The sequence below is a fragment of the Sphaerodactylus townsendi genome, linkage group LG08, assembly GCF_021028975.2.
Source record: "Sphaerodactylus townsendi isolate TG3544 linkage group LG08, MPM_Stown_v2.3, whole genome shotgun sequence".
NCBI classification, from domain to species: Eukaryota; Metazoa; Chordata; class Lepidosauria; order Squamata; family Sphaerodactylidae; genus Sphaerodactylus; species Sphaerodactylus townsendi.
In genome coordinates, this window is record NC_059432.1 from 49,411,930 (window position 1) to 49,428,662 (window position 16,733).

A 16,733-nucleotide genomic window follows, 5' to 3' on the forward strand; every position below is an offset into this window, starting at 1 on the left:
GCATGTGAAATAATCCTTGTTTATTTATTTTATTTATTTCACATTGCATATGAAATAAATAAGCTAGATATAATCCTTATTTTGCTTTGAATCTTGGCCGGGATACTATATCTTTTAAAAATGATCTCTTTTATGCATCTTTATGGAAAGAATGTGCTAACTTTTCCATATCTACCATACATTTGTTCAGAAGTCGAAAAGCAACGACATAAAACAAAAACAATTATATCTAACTAGTGATATGTAATGAAAGGACACAGTATGTGTTTTCTAAGTTCATTCTGGGACATCTGGTTAATTTAGACCAACAGTCTCTATTGCTACCCAAAGAGTCATTGTCCAGAAGCAAATTTAAAAATTTAACAGAGAGATATACATTGGAACAAACTGTTCATTTCCTTCTGAACCCAAATGCAGCCATCTGTTGAATGGAATTTACAATCTGTTAAACGGCCACAGAAGTACTATGTAATATTTTATCCAGTTAAGATTTCAGTAGTAGCTGGCAGGGCCTCCATGGTCCACAAAACACTTCTGCACACTGGTAAAAAAAACTTTTAAGTCTCAAGTCTTTTTAAAAGTGGTTTATTACTTCTCAACAGATTATAAGAATTACCACTAGTGGCTAAAGACATTTGGGTAAGACTGCTGCCCTCTTGGGAGCTAGAGGTGATAACCCTCATTTCTACTGGTCCCTTTAGGGCTACCTATTTTTTTTTAATAAGCAAGTGTTCAGCCACCATTTTGTTTTCTCTAGCTACAATTGGGATGTTAGCCTGCAAATGGGACCTGGGGATCCCCCTGAATTACAGCTGTTCTTCAGACTACAGAGGTCAATTGCCCTGGAGAAAGTGAATACTATGGAGAGTAGATTCTATGGCACAGTACAACACTGAGGTCCTTGTCCTCCCCAAGCTCCAACCCCAAATATCTACTCCCCATCCCCTGATGGTGGCCCTGGGAGACTTGGCAATCCTAAGCAACAGGTACCCCAAAATAGAAGGAATCTTATCTTATTTTATCATGTACTCACATACTCAAACAATGAGTTATAGCGGCTTCCCGTGTTCTTATGAAATTGCCATACTTGGTCTTCGTCATTATTGTATTCTTTGATGAGCAGTAGTTCTCCAAGTTCTCAGTCAGAAGTTTTTTTTACAGCCCTAAGATCCTTTTGTAGCTGGAGAGCCCAGAAACGAAACTTTGAAAGGTCTTTCTTCATCAGCTATGTTGAGTGACAGAATTAGCCATTTAGCTTAGCATAAGAGATTTTGCTCACTTAGTGCCAGGCATAATATGAGCCATAATACAACCATGAGTGCACTTCATCAAGGAATCTGCTGTGGTAGTTCAAAGGATGGTGGGGGGCGGGGGGATCAATCTATCAGAACATTTTATTTCAAATGGGAACATCAATGACTAATCCTTAAATTGGGCAGGCCTCATTTCACCTAAATGTATATATTAGTCTGAACCACAAAGGGAGACCAAGCCTTAGAGATAGTTTGTTAATGAAAACACTTCTCTAGTTTTGTGGATTTTGGCTTTTTAAAAAAATAAATGATCTCAAACTGTTTGTGGACACATTTATCATTTCCATAGCTCCCAAACTTGCTACCCTCACAATGAAGGCCAAGCACAACATAGCAAGACAAGTCCAAATAAGAAGATAAGTGTTCGAAAACAGGCTTCATGGGCTTGCCATTTATATGATTTGAAAGTGTGCCTTAAACTGCAGTTTATTATGGGAGAAAGGAAAATGCAGTGTGTTATTAATGTCAGCTTTGAAGCTCAACTGAAGGAAATGATGCATGATACTTTCTGTCAAATGTTGTATACAAATTTAAAATAATTTTGAAACATGTAATTCATGAACTCTGTTTATGACCAGAAGATTCAGTATTAAAATAAGAATAATATTGCTTGAGTGGAACATCCAAGACACTTGACTTGCACTCCCTCCCAGATGACACCACCTTTTCTGGTCAGCGAGAGAAAAGAAAGAAAGAAAGAAAGAAAGAAAGAAAGAAAGAAAGAAAGAAAGAAAGAAAGAAAGAAAGAAAGAAAGAAAGAAAGAAAGAAAGAAAGAAAGAAAGAAAGAAAGAAAGAAAGAACGAACAAGTGAAACAAAGTGCAAGTTAGAGTCAAGAATTCCCCCTCCAAAAAAACTAAAGTGGTTATCCTCAAAAAGATGGGCTCATTCCGCACATGCAGAATAATGCACTTTCAAACTGCTTTCAGTGCTCTTTGAAGCTGTGCGGAATAGCAAAATCCACTTGCAAACAGTTGTGAAAGTGGTTTGGAAACGCATTATTTTGCGTGTGCGGAAGGGGCCATGGGAAAGTATTTAAGTTTTCTGTCATGGACAAAGGCACAAGCAACCAGTAGTTGTTTAAGGGCAAGGTAGGACAGAAATTTAGGGCATGAATCCAGGAGACCTTTAAGTGTATTGTCCCACTGACAGGATCAGTTCAGGATGTTTTGCCATTCCAAACAGACTGCCCTTGGGAACACACAGCTGGTAGTAGGATGGGTGTGGAATGGCACATGGGTGTGGAATGGCAATGGCACAGGCTCAGAGGGCAATGATGAGTGCAAAAAAACTAAAGTGGTTATCCTCAAAAAGATGGGAAAGTATTTAAGTTTTCTGTCATGGACAAAGGCACAAGCAACCAGTAGTTGTTTAAGGGCAAGGTAGGACAGAAATTTAGGGCATGAATCCAGGATACCTTTAAGTGTATCGTCCCACTGACAGGATCAGTTCAGGATGTTTTGCCATTCCAAACAGACAGCCCTTGGGAACACACAGCTGGTAGTAGGATGGGTGTGGAAGGTGATGATGTGCACAAGCCAGGTTCATTGCCCTTTCTTGGGAGCAAACTGCCAGTGCCTCACAGGCTCACCACAGACCTAGCAGCACTAGCATGGATGCAGGAGGCAAAGTGAGCATAAGCCATGTCCATCATGCTGCCACTGACTAGGAAAAAGCTGAACCAGAGCTGTGATGCCAGAGAGGTAGTATGGCCCTTCCCTGGACATCAATGAATGGCAACAAACTGAGCCTCAATAGTAGCAGTGAAAGTTCACCTTGGACCCAGCTGGCAATGGCACAGGCTCAGAGGGCAATGATGAGTACAAACCAAGCACAGTCAAAATAAAGCAGCAGCAGGATTCAGATCAGGGTTGTGATGCAGACAGATAAGGTTTCACCTTCCTCCGTGTAAAAAATGTAATGACCCACCTCCCCCAATGTCATTTGCCTTGGGGAAAAGGGGGGAATTTGTTTGTTCCTTCCTTCCAGGACTAGTAACAGTCTAGGGAGACTGGTTATGACTGGCAATATCAGAAAGGAGAGAAAAGGGTTAAACACCCTTCTCAAACTGAATGTAGGACTGCCAGATCTCCTGCAACCCTCTCCACCACTCCCAGCTCCACCTATGGTTTAGTAATTGAACCAGTTGCCTAGTAAAGCTGCAGAATAAAATTCTATTAAGACTCTACAAAATAAAAGTTTATGCAAAGGCATAAACTGTTCAGAATACTGAATTCTACCTCAGTTCCAGAAATGTTCACAAACAGCTGGTACCTCACAGGATTTTAGTATAACACACCTGCACCCCCAAATGTGCTACATCTAACTGAAGAAAGGTAGTTTAACCTAGCAGACTGTTTTTTTCAGGAACAGTGTAAGTGGCAGCAAACACAACTCAGTGACTTTTAGGTCAGTTGCGTACAACTGAAATAAGATGTCCAGAGGATGTAAAAAAGCTGTCCTGAGAAGGCACTCTACACAGCCTTTTCCTTAAGGCATCCTTAGGATACCTTATTTCTACTCACGATGCCTTAAAAAAAAATAAAGTTCACCTTTCCCCCCTGAGCTGCCTGAAAGATGTATTCTGCCTGGCTGTGCAGAATGCAGAGCTCAGGAGCCATCCTATGTTTCCCGTCCGTCCATTTTGCTGTTGGTTCAGTTTCACCCTCAGCTTGCACCTGATGTTTTGTGTGCAGTTGAAGAGATTCTCCCTGCTGCCATTTACTGAAGGTTACTCCAGGACATTCCAGGTTACTTCTGCACGCTCCAATCCTGGGTGCCTTTTTGGCCCCAAAAGTACGAAGTTGTATTCAGCGGGTCCTGCCAATTCCAGCAATATATGGTTTCCTTATTTTTTTAAAAAAATTATTTTCAAGGAGCTATGTTTGTAATTATGCAGACACACAGACGAGAATCTGAACTGCTCAGATTCTGACACCCATTGAAAAGCATTGGGTTGACCTGTTTTTTGCAAACGGAGAAGTTTTTTTTCTTACTGCATACAAAAAGTCAGTCCACTGCACACACAATGTGGAATGCAAGCTGAGGTGAAATTGAACATAGAGCAAAATGGCCAGGTGGGAAACAGCCTCTTTTCCTCTATAACACCTTTGCTGTCAGAAAAGCATCCAGAAACCACCTCTTTTTAAGATGCCCCACAGACATCTCTTTTTTTTTGTGCTGTGAGAAATGGACCATAGATACGAGTATCTACAAGTCTGTAATCTTTAAAGTTAACTAGATCTAGACATAACATGGACCTACATGAATTACAGCCTGCAAACTTCACATGAAGGTAGAGCTAAATTTTATATGTATAAATAAACCCCATCTGTAACACACTATGAGCTCATAATTGCATGGAAGACCAATGTAAGAAAATTGTTCTGCAAGGTTCTGAAGTAAAATAGCACAAAATCTGCTCAGCAATGAGCCAAATTGGGTCAGCTGTATAAAAAATACCCAGAGATTTGGCATATTTTATCTGTCAACAACCACAAAGAGTAGCAACTATCAATATAAGTATGCAGTTTCTCTTTTCCCATATCTTATCTAGGTTAGCAGTAAGGAAGAGAACTTAATGAGGTCTTTCGAGCCTTTTCTCTTGATGCACTGGGAATCTTTTCAATAATTTTTTAACTGTTCTTCATAATGAAATAATTTCCTGTGATAAGGTTCATGGCATTATACAGGAACGTAAGAAATAGCATCAATATTGTATTTGTAATCAGGCAGGACTTGATGCATAGACTCAGACCATGCTGTGTCAGGGGACTAGATAATTAATTAAATGGCCAGGGCTGGATTTTAAATGGCATCAAACTGGATGAAAAATAAGGTTCAAGTGGATCATATAAAATTATATGGCTCTTCAAACAATGCCAGTCTGAGAATGTCAGGAAGAAGACTATAAAATATTCTTAGCTTGTTTGTGGGAGGCGTAAAGCATACACACTTTATAGAATGCATGTATATCCTTTTAGAGTTACACACTCTCTCTCTCTCTCTCTCTCTCTCTCTGTCTGTCTCTCTGTTCAGCCACCCTCTGTGCATTCACCAGCTCTTAAATTGGTAAATATTACTGGGTTGTACTATCAGTATATATCAAAGGCTAGCTGTGGTGGTGATGACTCACTTCAAGCCAATTGCCATGCACACACAACTTGAGAGCAGGACTTACACAGAACAGGTAAAAAACAGCATAAACAAAACAGTGGAATGAGGGGGTTATACTCTCAGAGGTTGAATTCTCCCATTTGGCTGAACCACTGATGCAGTAATCTGCCTAATTCCACAAGTGTTTGCTGGTGTGAGGTGAGGTCACTGAGACAGTGATGCTGGCAGACTCAGAAGGGGTCAATTTGTGGCAGTGGCAACAGAAACAGGTGGGTGCCCCTCCGCCAGCTTTCCTGTAGTCCTTGTCAGTCAGGGGTGTGCCTGGGAACATGAGGAGAATTATCCCCATCTTCATAGGCACTCTGCTGGCTCTCCCCCACTTCCTTTGTAAAGCCAAGATCCAGCTTTGCGAACAATTTTCTAGAGCCCATTTTATTTTTTCACTCAATGAGCTTTATTGCTAGTATATATATATTCTGATTTCTGCAGTCTGAGGCCGTTTCCGCACGGGCAGAATATGGCGGCCTGGGGATGGCAAAAATGCCATCCCCAGGCCACCATTAGCACAGGGGGTGCAGCTATTTTGCAGCCGTGCCGCCCGCCTGACGCCGAGCCGGTGTTTTCAGCATGTGCTGGGAAACGCACTTTTCTGAAAACGCCGGCTGGAAGCCGCTGCCGTGCAAACGGCAGCTGCTTTTCGGCACTTCCCCCCCCCCCACTCCCTCCCTTCACTCATCTGCTCTCCGGCCCTCTGGCGCGTCGCCAGGGCCTGGGGACATGCCCCCCTGCTCTGCAACACGGAAGCAGGCGCGCAGGGCAGGAGAGGTGTGTCCCCAGGCCCCGGCGACGCGCCGGAGGGCCGGAGAGCAGGTGAGTTGACCGGGCAACAGCGCCCAGCAGCGCCGTCTTCCCGGTTCTTTCTGGGACCGTCCATGCAGATGGTTGCAGCGTTGTCGGGTCGGGGTCAGAAACGCCGACCCAAGCCCTTCCGCCTCCGTGCGGAAAGGGCCTGAGATTCTATCATGGGTACAGCAGCTGCTAAAGGCTGTGTATTTGGTTGCTTGGCAACCTAGTTACACCTCCACAGTACTTCAGAGACAGGGTCTCTTTGTTGATGTAGCACAGTATCAGGACTGACCTTCAATGTGATACCAGCAGAAATGATACACCTTTCCACTGCATGGACTCTAAAGCTAGAGATTTTCTGTTCCTTTGTTTTGTCAGCACTCTTTATGATTTTGACAATTAGACTAGTTTACAAATACTGTGTATGGTAAACCTTGCATGGGGGATCATGATCAGGTGGTAAGATAGCATAACATGTTTTAAATAAACAAAATAATAATAAATTCCAGTATGTCTAGACTGATTTCAAAGCCCAAAACTAATCTTTATTCCTGTTCTGATAGTTTGACACCTTTTCCTGTAGCCTAAAAGACATTCCAATATTGCTACAACTGGAGATATGATACTGAATACATCCATCTGTATATCTGCTATTTTTTTCTGTAAGGGAGACTATTTATACCCAAACCCATAACAATCTTTGTGGGAAGACACATATCAGTACTTGATTCTTGTCTTGAATTATTACAGGTATACTATGATTTTTAAATTATAATTCTGTAGGTTTGGTGTTGGATCTAGACTACAGTGATAATTTGACACCAATTCATTTTTCCTTCTGCAGATTCTCCTCATGTTCTTCCCAGGGTCCCTTACCCCCCCTCCCCCGAAAGAGGAGTTTGTGGCCATCAGATGGGTGTAGTAGGAGAGGTGAGGCAGAAAATTAAATTCTGTTGATAGATCTAAACTATTCTATATGTTTATTGTAATTATAGTTTTTATTTTAGATTTTTATTAGCTTCTTTGAACTGATTTTTAGAAAATAATTTCAAAGTAATAAATTTATTTATTTATTTATTTATTTTTTGAACTTATATACCACCCAACCCTCGAAGGGGGTTGGGAGCAGCAGTGGTGTAGTGTTTAAGAGCAGATGTACTCTATTCTGGAGGAACTGGGTTTGATTCCCCTCTCTGCTGCCTGAGCTGTGGAGGCTTATCTGGGTAATTCATATTAGTTTGTATACTCCAACACATGTCAGCTGGGTGACCTTGGGCTAGTCACACTTCTTCTGAGATCTCTCAGCCTCACATACCTCACAGGGTGTTTGTCGTGAGGGGGAAGAGAAATGAGTTTGTTAGCCTCTTTGAGTCTCCTTGCATGAGAGAAAGGGGAGATATAAATCCAACTCTTCTTCTTCTTCTTCTTCTTCTTCTTCTTCTTCTTCTTCTTCTTCTTCTTCTTCTTCTTCTTCTTCTTCTTCTTCTTCTTCTTCTTCTTCTTCTTCTTCTTCTTCTTCAGTAATGACTGATGTGCCCATGAAAAGCTGGAAATAAAGCACTTTGTTTGGGGGTTGGATGGGGTAGAGTCCAGCCTCCATAGGTGTGATATTATTATAATCCTCAGTGTTCTGTAATTCTAGATGTTAGAATGTTAGAACTGGGGAAAATTAGCACAATCTGAGTTTATGGATGAGTCAGTTGAGTCCACCAATTTAAAAAGCAGCAACAAATCTGCCGCATTGTTAACTGTAACTAATTGACCACTCCATTTCTACCAAGCTTAGTGAATGATAGTCAATTGCTTTACAAGTTAATAAATTGAGCAATTCAGTATTTATGAATAGGAACTAGGATGGTTTGCAGAAAAGTAGAAATGGAATTCTAATGGCTGATTAGGTAGCTTCTTTCCTGAGCAGATATAATCTCAAAATGTAATAGAATTAAGTGTTTTCTTTAAACTGCAAATGCCAGTATATGGAAGTCCAGAAATGGCTCTTCCTGCTGCTAAGAGGTGTGAGTAACTCTGATTCTCACTATAAGTGGCACTAAGATGGCTGAGGGCTGGCTGGACACCTATCTGAGTGGCTCTGTTCCACTCATGGTAGGAACCTTATTCACTTGAGTTCACCTGGACCCCAATACCACAGGTACCATTCAACTGATTGGTAGGACAACTGGCCTGCCAAAAAAGAGGAGAATTCTGGGACTAAAACAGGAAAAGATGTGGCTGGAAAAAACAAGAATGAGGCTAGATCTGCTGGATAGTTAGCTTTCTGACTCTCATGGGAAAACTTCTTATCTCTACAAGAGCCAGAAAGCTGGGCAGGGACCTGCCACCTCTTTAAGAGCAAGGCAGAAATTGTGCAAAGAGAATAACTTCAAACCCCTTTCCATTTTAAAGCTGAGGCCAGTGGGAGATGGGCTGGAATAGGGGACTTTAGATGCAAGATGTGACATGCATTGCTACCCTATCATGTCTAGGTGTGAAATTATTCCCTCCAGTTTTTCCAATCCCAAAAGAAGAAATTGATGTGGCAAACTGAATCATCCATGTGATTCAGGGGATAGTCCACAATCAAATCTCCTGATGTTTAAAGGTTTTGTTCCCTTTCAAAGCAGCTGCACAGATTCACATTATTCCCAAATACTGGAAATTGCTCCCCACCCCCCAATGGAGCCCAGGGCAAGAAATGAGTTTTCTGCTGGGGGGGGGCATGGGGTGTGGAAAACCCATTATATATTTATAATGGGTAGAAAAAACAGAAATACTGAGAGATCCAATTATGATTAGAGGACTGCCACTATGAGTCTTGCAACCAGCAAGATCACAGATAGAGGTCTATCTTAAACAAATGGTAACTTCTTAGGGTTTTTGTGCTTTCTAATGGTAAATTGTGGATGAATACAGATTAAGATTTTTAAAAAGTTTTTAAAAACCCTTTGGGGTTTTAAACTTTTAAAGTTTTTAGCAGATCACTAAGTTTAGTGACCTGTTCAAGCTGCTCTGGCTTTAGTGTGAACATTCTGTAATGACCCAAGATATAAAAGGCCCACTTAGTATGGGAAAGGTATAATGTGCTCTTAAACTGCTAAGTGAAAGTGCTTCTTTGGACAGTAAAATATCCAACTGGCTGGCTAAATCAGGTCTTTTATGAAAAAAATTCACACACACTCCTTCGACTATAATTTTCTGTTCAGTTGAGCATTTTATATCTGGGTTTTTAGCCACCATTCCTTTAACAAATTTTGGAAAGGCAAATTGCAACTGCCATCCTGTTCTAGAGATATGTAGCAATTTCAAATAGTAGGAAAATGACAGCTGCCTTTAGGTGAGTCTAGGAAAACACAAGAAGAAGCATCTCTGCCACAAACTGGTTGTGGCAAACAAGGTGGAACTTTAGACCATGAAACTGGTTCATCTCTATCTAAGTCTTCCTCCTAGGGGTTCCCATTCAGACCAGGCAGTGCCCTAACAGAAACATGGACAGCCCAATCTGGGGCAGTGGGAGAAGCAAAGCAAATCCAGGAAGTGGTGCAGGCTCACACCAGCACACTTGCCCATCCTGGTGGTGTATGTGGCACCTATGCCAGCAGGGAGGGCAAACTGGGTTGAAGGTGGCCACCTCCACAGCTCCGTGCAGGGGTGTACCACCCATGTGGAAATGTGGGGGCAATTATCACTGGGTGGTGACCATTTGGCCCTGTGGGGGGTGGAAAATCTCCCCACACCACTCCTCCTTCCCTGTGGTCCAGGACTGGGAGCAGCCACCCTGCCCCAGTCCTCACCTGGGGCCTCTGCAAGGCTGCATGGGACTTAACTAAGGCCAGGGGGCCTGCCATCAGAGGAGGAGAAGAACTGGAGATGTCTGCTCCCAAGAGGAACAACCCAGACCACACTGGAGACCAGCGTGGCAGTCACAGCAAGCCCCAAGACAGTGAGAACAGAGGGCCTGGGCAGAAGGAGAGTGAGACCAGGAACACTGCAGCTCAATGAGGCAGTACCACTGGAGGTGCAGGCTCCTCGCAGCACCCCTGGCCTAAGCCAGAAAGAGATGGGGGCCAGGGGAGCCCAACCAGTGCAGTAACGAGTCAGGCAAGAGAAATCCCCCTCCCCAATGGAACCCAGGGCAAGAAATGAGTTTTCTGGTGGGCATAGGGGGCATGGGAGGCAGAAAACTCATTTTTTGCCCCGGACTCCATTTTGTGTTGATATGCCACTGGCTCAATGGCACCCAATCTGAAAGATGCTGCCTCCCCCCGCACTGGCATAACAGAAGATGCTGGCATGACTGGAGGCAGGCTAGGGATGTTTCAGAGGGTGGAACTTTGCTTCCACTGGGATGTTAACCCAGGAATGCCTCCCTCCCTGGCTGCAGACTTATAGTACAGGAAATCATTGCATAAGCTTGTATGCTCTATAGGGCTATTTAGGTGGCAGGAGGGTTTTTGATTTTTTCTCCTTCTGTTCTGCCTGAAACCCCTTTGGAGTCAACATGGCTCGGCCTTTGCCATGCTGTCCCCAGCTGCATCATATCTCACTGACTTCCATCTGGTTTGGACTGACAGAGTTCTCAGCAGTGGCGTAGTGGCTAAGAGCAGTGGCTAAGAGAAGGTGCACTCTGATCTGGAGGAACCGGGTTTGATTCCCAGCTCTGCTGCTTGAGTTGTGGAGGCTTATCTGAGGAATTCACACCAGCTGGGTGACCTTGGGCTAGTCACAGTTCTTCGGAGTTCTCTCAGCCCCACCTACCTCACAGGGTGTTTGTTGTGAGGGGGGAAGGGCAAGGAGATTGTAAGCCCCTTTGAGTCTCTTGCAGGAGAGAAAGGGGGATATAAATCCAAACTCCTCCTCCTCCTCCTCCTCCTCCTCCTCCTCCTCCTCCTCCTCTTCTTCTTCTTCTTCTTCTTCTTCTTCTTCTTCTTCTTCTTCTTCTTCTTCTTCTTCTTCTTCTTCTTCAGAAAGCTGCTTTGGAGTGTTCACAGTGATCAAACTGCAATTCCTAAAAATTTTTTATAGCACTTATTCTTTCATGCCTCATACTGAGATATTCCTGCAAAATATGGGAATGACATCTTCTTTATTATGCATATGGTATTTGTGCCCACTACCCAGGTTCCAGGATTGACAATTGCAACCCTTTTCACCAGTCTATTTGTGCCCACTACCCAGCTTCCAGGATTGACAAATGCAACCCTTTTTACCAGTCTTATCTACTTTTTTGGATATCTCTACATACTCTGCCGGTAAAATGAGGGTCCTCTCTCCTGTCTGAGATTGAGCATGCCTAGGCCTTTGGGGGAGAGCTCCAGTTCCTGAATACTTCATTTTAATTTGATGGAAAACAAAGATGCAGTGACCAGAAACAGGTTCTTCCTTGAAACCAAACAATAAGCAAAAAATTTATATTAGAGTTTCAGGAAGCATAGAAATATATCATAAACAACCCTATTTCCACATACTTTCCTTACATGATCTTTCCTTCTATAGATCATGAGGGCAGGAGATAGATGGAAGAGATATTCCTCATCTCACTGCTAATGGTAAAACCTTATCCATATTTATTCAAAGGATAAATTCATGGGTTGCAATGGGAATTACTTTCAAGTATGCTTTGGCTTACACCCCCAGATAAATCTCCATAAGACATGTCTTTGGTACAGTGGAATATAGCTTAGGACACAATTATCACAGAGCATTTAACAAGAAAACATTAATTTGCAGATAGCCTGCATACATATCAATATTTAATGCTTAACTCTGACATTTCAAGAATAAATTTCATTTTGCAAAACCTTCCCTACTCAAATATTCCATATTATACACTCAACAGTGCCTCAGCTTCAAATTTACAGCTCACTGTTACAGCAGATCTTTGTCTCTTCCAAAGCTTCTGTGACTAAACTAAAAACTGCCAGAGGAAAAGGCATTGTGTCAGCTTTTCTGTTACACCTCTTTATTCTTAAAGTACAGGCACATCCACTTATATGGGAACAAAACTGTGTATCTATACAGATACCTTTGCCCTACTATAAAGTTGACAGCGTTGGCAGTCATGAGACTTTAGAGTGGTTTACCTAACAGCGCCATAGTCAGGTTATGGCAAAAGGCCATTTGAATAAGCATAGTCCTCCTAGTAGGGAGGAGTTGCGGAGCCACCTGTTGGATATCATCAATGGCTCTCTTGAGCAAGAAGTCTTCCCAGATAGAAGAGGCAGTGGTCCACCCTCTTCTGAAAAGACCTAAATTAGATTAGGATCTGGCCAATTACCACCCAGTATCAAACCTTCCATTCCTGTGCAAGGAAATTGAGAGAGTGGTGGCAGACCAGCTACAGAAGTTTCTGGAAGATGCTAAGGTTTTGGAACCCTACCAATCTGACTTCTGCCCTGGTCACGGAACTGAGACGGTTTTGATTGTCATTGTGGACAAACTCTGGTGCCAATTAGACAGAGGCAGTTCAGCACTGCTGGTGTTATTAGATATCAGCGTTTAGCATGGTAGATCATGACCTTTTGGTCCACCGCCTAACTGATGTCGGGGTACAGGGGACATCCTTACACTGGATAAGAGCTAGCAGGTTGAAACTGAATACAGCAAAGATGGAGGTTCTGTGGGTGGGTCAGGGGGAGATGCCGGCCGACTTTTGTTTGCCTGCACTGGATGGTAAGGCTTTACATCTGACCTTGTCAGGCAGCAGTCTGGGGATGATCCTGGACTCCAAGCTTTCCTTGAAGGCTCAGGTCACCAAAAAAGCCCAGACTGCTTTTTATCATCTCTCCCATTCTGACGTGGTCACAGTAATCCATGCAATAGTCACCTCCAGATTGGATTATTATAACACACTCTACGTGGACCTGCCCTTGACCTTAATCCAGAAATTAAAACTTGTTCAGCATGCAGCTGTTAGGCTCCTAGCTAGAGTTTCTAGCAGGGACCATATAACACCTGTCCTCTGTCATCTCCATTGGCTGTCTATTGAGTACCAGGTCATTTTAAAGTATTGGTTTTGACCTTTAAGGCTTTGAGAGGTCTTAGACCCACATATCTTAGGGACCACCTTTCCCAAAATTTGCCCAGTTAGGTCCATCTGCTCCTCAGAGGAGAAGCTACTGGTAATTCCTGGCCCAAAAACTATCTGGCTGGCCTTGACTGGGGCCAGAGCTTATTCTGTCCTGGGCTCTACCTGGTGAAATACAGTGGTGTAGCACCAATGGCATAGGGGGACCTGATGCCCTTGGTGGAACCATGGCAGAGGCATGGCCGAGCCATGGAGGTGGCATCGCGGGGTCATTCCGAGTCATTCTGGGGGTGTTCCAGGGTGGGGCGGGGGCAGGCTGCGCCACAGCAGGGGTGCAGGGTGCACGTGTGCCCTGGGTGCAGTTTCCCCTCACTCTGTTTTGGTGGAATATGCTCCCATATGAGATCAGGGCCCTTCAGGTTTGAGTGCTTTCTACAGGAGCTATTCCACCGGTCTTTTCCTGCAGGCCAGCCAGGCTGACATCCTTTTCTATTGACCTCCCAAGGGTTAACAAGGTTTTAAGTCACCATCTTATTTATTTTAAGCTACTTTTAATTGGTATGTAATTGTAATGTAATACATGCAGATAAAAACGGTTAAAAAAATAACAGCTAGACATGTACTTTTAACTGTCTAACTCTGTACGTTCAAATGTATTGATCAGGTGTAAGATCACCCTATCAGTTTAATTCATGCCAAAAAACTGCAAACAGCTGTCATAGGTTTCGGACAGGTTTTTGCACAACTGAACATTCACAAATATACTACTGAGTCAGCTCAATTGGCAACTACTTGCAGAAGTAGGGACTACTTACACAAACACCATAGGGTAAGATCTTATTAAAGCACAGTATTAGATGCTTGTTCTGCTAAAACTAAGTACAACCTTATCATTGGGGCGGATTCCCCACGGGCCAAAAACAGGAGTCTGAAAACACTGTGAAAACGGTGTAAACCCCTTTACACCGTTTTAAACCATTTTACACTGTTTTCATACCGCTGTTTTTGGCCCATGTGGAATCTGCCTGGAATAGAAAATAAATAGTGAGTTTAGGAGGGAAAAAGGGAGGCTTCAAAAGAAAAAAATTATAGTGGGGAAAGAATGGGTGGGCGACATAGTAAAGAAACATAGGTGGGAACTAAGCACCAAATGAAACATCAGGTGCTTAGCAAATTATTAACATATTTACTATAGGACCAATTTCGTTTGAACTCAACAACATTTGATGTATTCCTAGGATCATGTTGCAAAATTTCTCAACTGGGACTTGTAACTGCCTGTACTAAGGAGGCAATGTGATTGATTGATGGTTGGACATCTTTTGGATGTTGCTTCCTGCTGTTTTGCAAGAGCATTGATTCTATCTTATAAACTGTCCTACAAATGTTTTCTCATCTAGCAGCATCGCTGATCGGCCTTTCCACCATTGTTGTGCACTAATAAACTCAGTATCGCCTGCTGATTACACAAACATGTCATTTTTCCATTTAAAAAAATGTGGTGAGGTATATTCAATGCTATGTAGACACAACATCTAAATTGACAAGACTTCGGATCTCAAGTCTCCATTGCTTTAAGGATATAACTGTGTGTGTGTTTCAAAAAAAAAAGGAAAAATTGTTTTCTCCTATAAAGCTTTATTTTTCCATGCTATGTGGACAAAAAAACCAAGACGGTTGTTTTCAAAATGTTTCTAAAATGTTTTTAAATGTTCTAGGTGGAAAAAGCCATTATGTGATATGGGAGAGCAGAAAAGTAGTCTACCTTGGAGGATGTTTCATTTAATTTAATGTTGAGGTCCCTCTCTTCCTCAAACCCTGTCCTCTCCATGGTCCACCCACCAACTCCCCTGGAATTCTCAACACAGAGTTGGCAACCCAAGTTACTCTGAAGCTAGATTAAACACACTCATGAAACAATAACATCAAGTAACATCATGATTACATGGATTTTATGAATTTAGATTTAGAATTTTAGATTTCAAGGCTGTGCCCATTCATTTTATTACTTATCAAATTATGTGATAGTTTGTGCAGATACTGATAATGTAATTCACTGTATTTTTCTTCTTGTGTTATATTGTTTGCTATGGATGTGCTGAAGCAATAAAGTGATCGATCAGGAATAAAACATCTAGAAGATGGCTACTAGAGTGAGCAAGAAGAGAATTAAGTTTACAGCTGTGACTGCACACTGGGCATATTACTAGCATGCAGTTACAACAAACATAGATCAATTCAAAAACCTTGAGAGTACAATCTGTACTGTGCCTTTCCTAGAGATTTGCCCTGAGACACAAAGTGGGGACCAATCCACTCATTGGGGAAACCCTAGAGACCTGCTGGCTCTGGCTAGCAAAAGGTAATGAAATATTGTAGTTGTGTTATAACTCATAGGTGCCTTTTCTTCGGAATGAGTTTTCAAGGTATAAATATTTCAGACCTGAGGGCAAAGTATGCTCCAAGTGATAGCTCCAGTCAGAGCTTTTGAAGCTTTGTTCAGGAGCCCTAACTCATTTAATATTTTCCACTGAACCTCCTGAATTTCCAGTGTTAGATACAATTAGAGACATTTTTACACAAATTGGAAGGGAAGGTCTTCATAGTGTGGCAGACAGAAACCATTAGAAACAAGCCACTTCCTTAGAGGTCAATAACTCGTAAGCTCCACTAAAGATCTTTGAAACCTTTCACCTGAATATCTATTTTCCCAATGAATGAAACACATAAACTGGAATACATCAGTTGTCTAATTAGCTCCACTAGCTGATAGCATTGGACATGAGTATAGAAAATAATTATGCTAATTTCTAAAACTTAAGGGATGTTTGAAACCAGTTGTGCCCTTGGACAGACCTAAAATAGTTCTTCAGATGCCATCCATCCTGAAAAGCTGTTTTCAATGTGCCATATGAAACTAGGCTCAAAATATGATGGATGGAATCCAAAGATGCTTTTGCACAGGAGGACAACATTTCTGCATGAGAGGGACACATGGTGGAGATAATTTCTATGGGTTTGCCCACTCAAACTACACCCCTCAATATGCTTTGCCACTGTCTGTAAGACAGAGAACACTATAGTCACTTTCCTGTTTGAAATTTTTGCATGTCTGAATCTTCCAGTTAGTTTATGTGGCTCATTCTTTTTATTTTCTTTTGTAATAATATTGAATGGCAACTAATAAATTTCCTGACATCAAATTATCAGAATATAATTAATAGTATACATAAATCAATATCAAACCAATATATGTAATTATCAATGGATACTTATTTAATTATCAATCCCATTTGTGGATACTTGTCAGGCCCCACCATTCGGGCCTGCCAAAGCACCTGAGACATGCCCGGGCATGCCTTTCAATGGCTGGTCTTTCATCAGCCCTGCCCCAGGTCAGAGGTTCAGCTTTCCTGTTTTGCTGCAAGGTAGTGAATA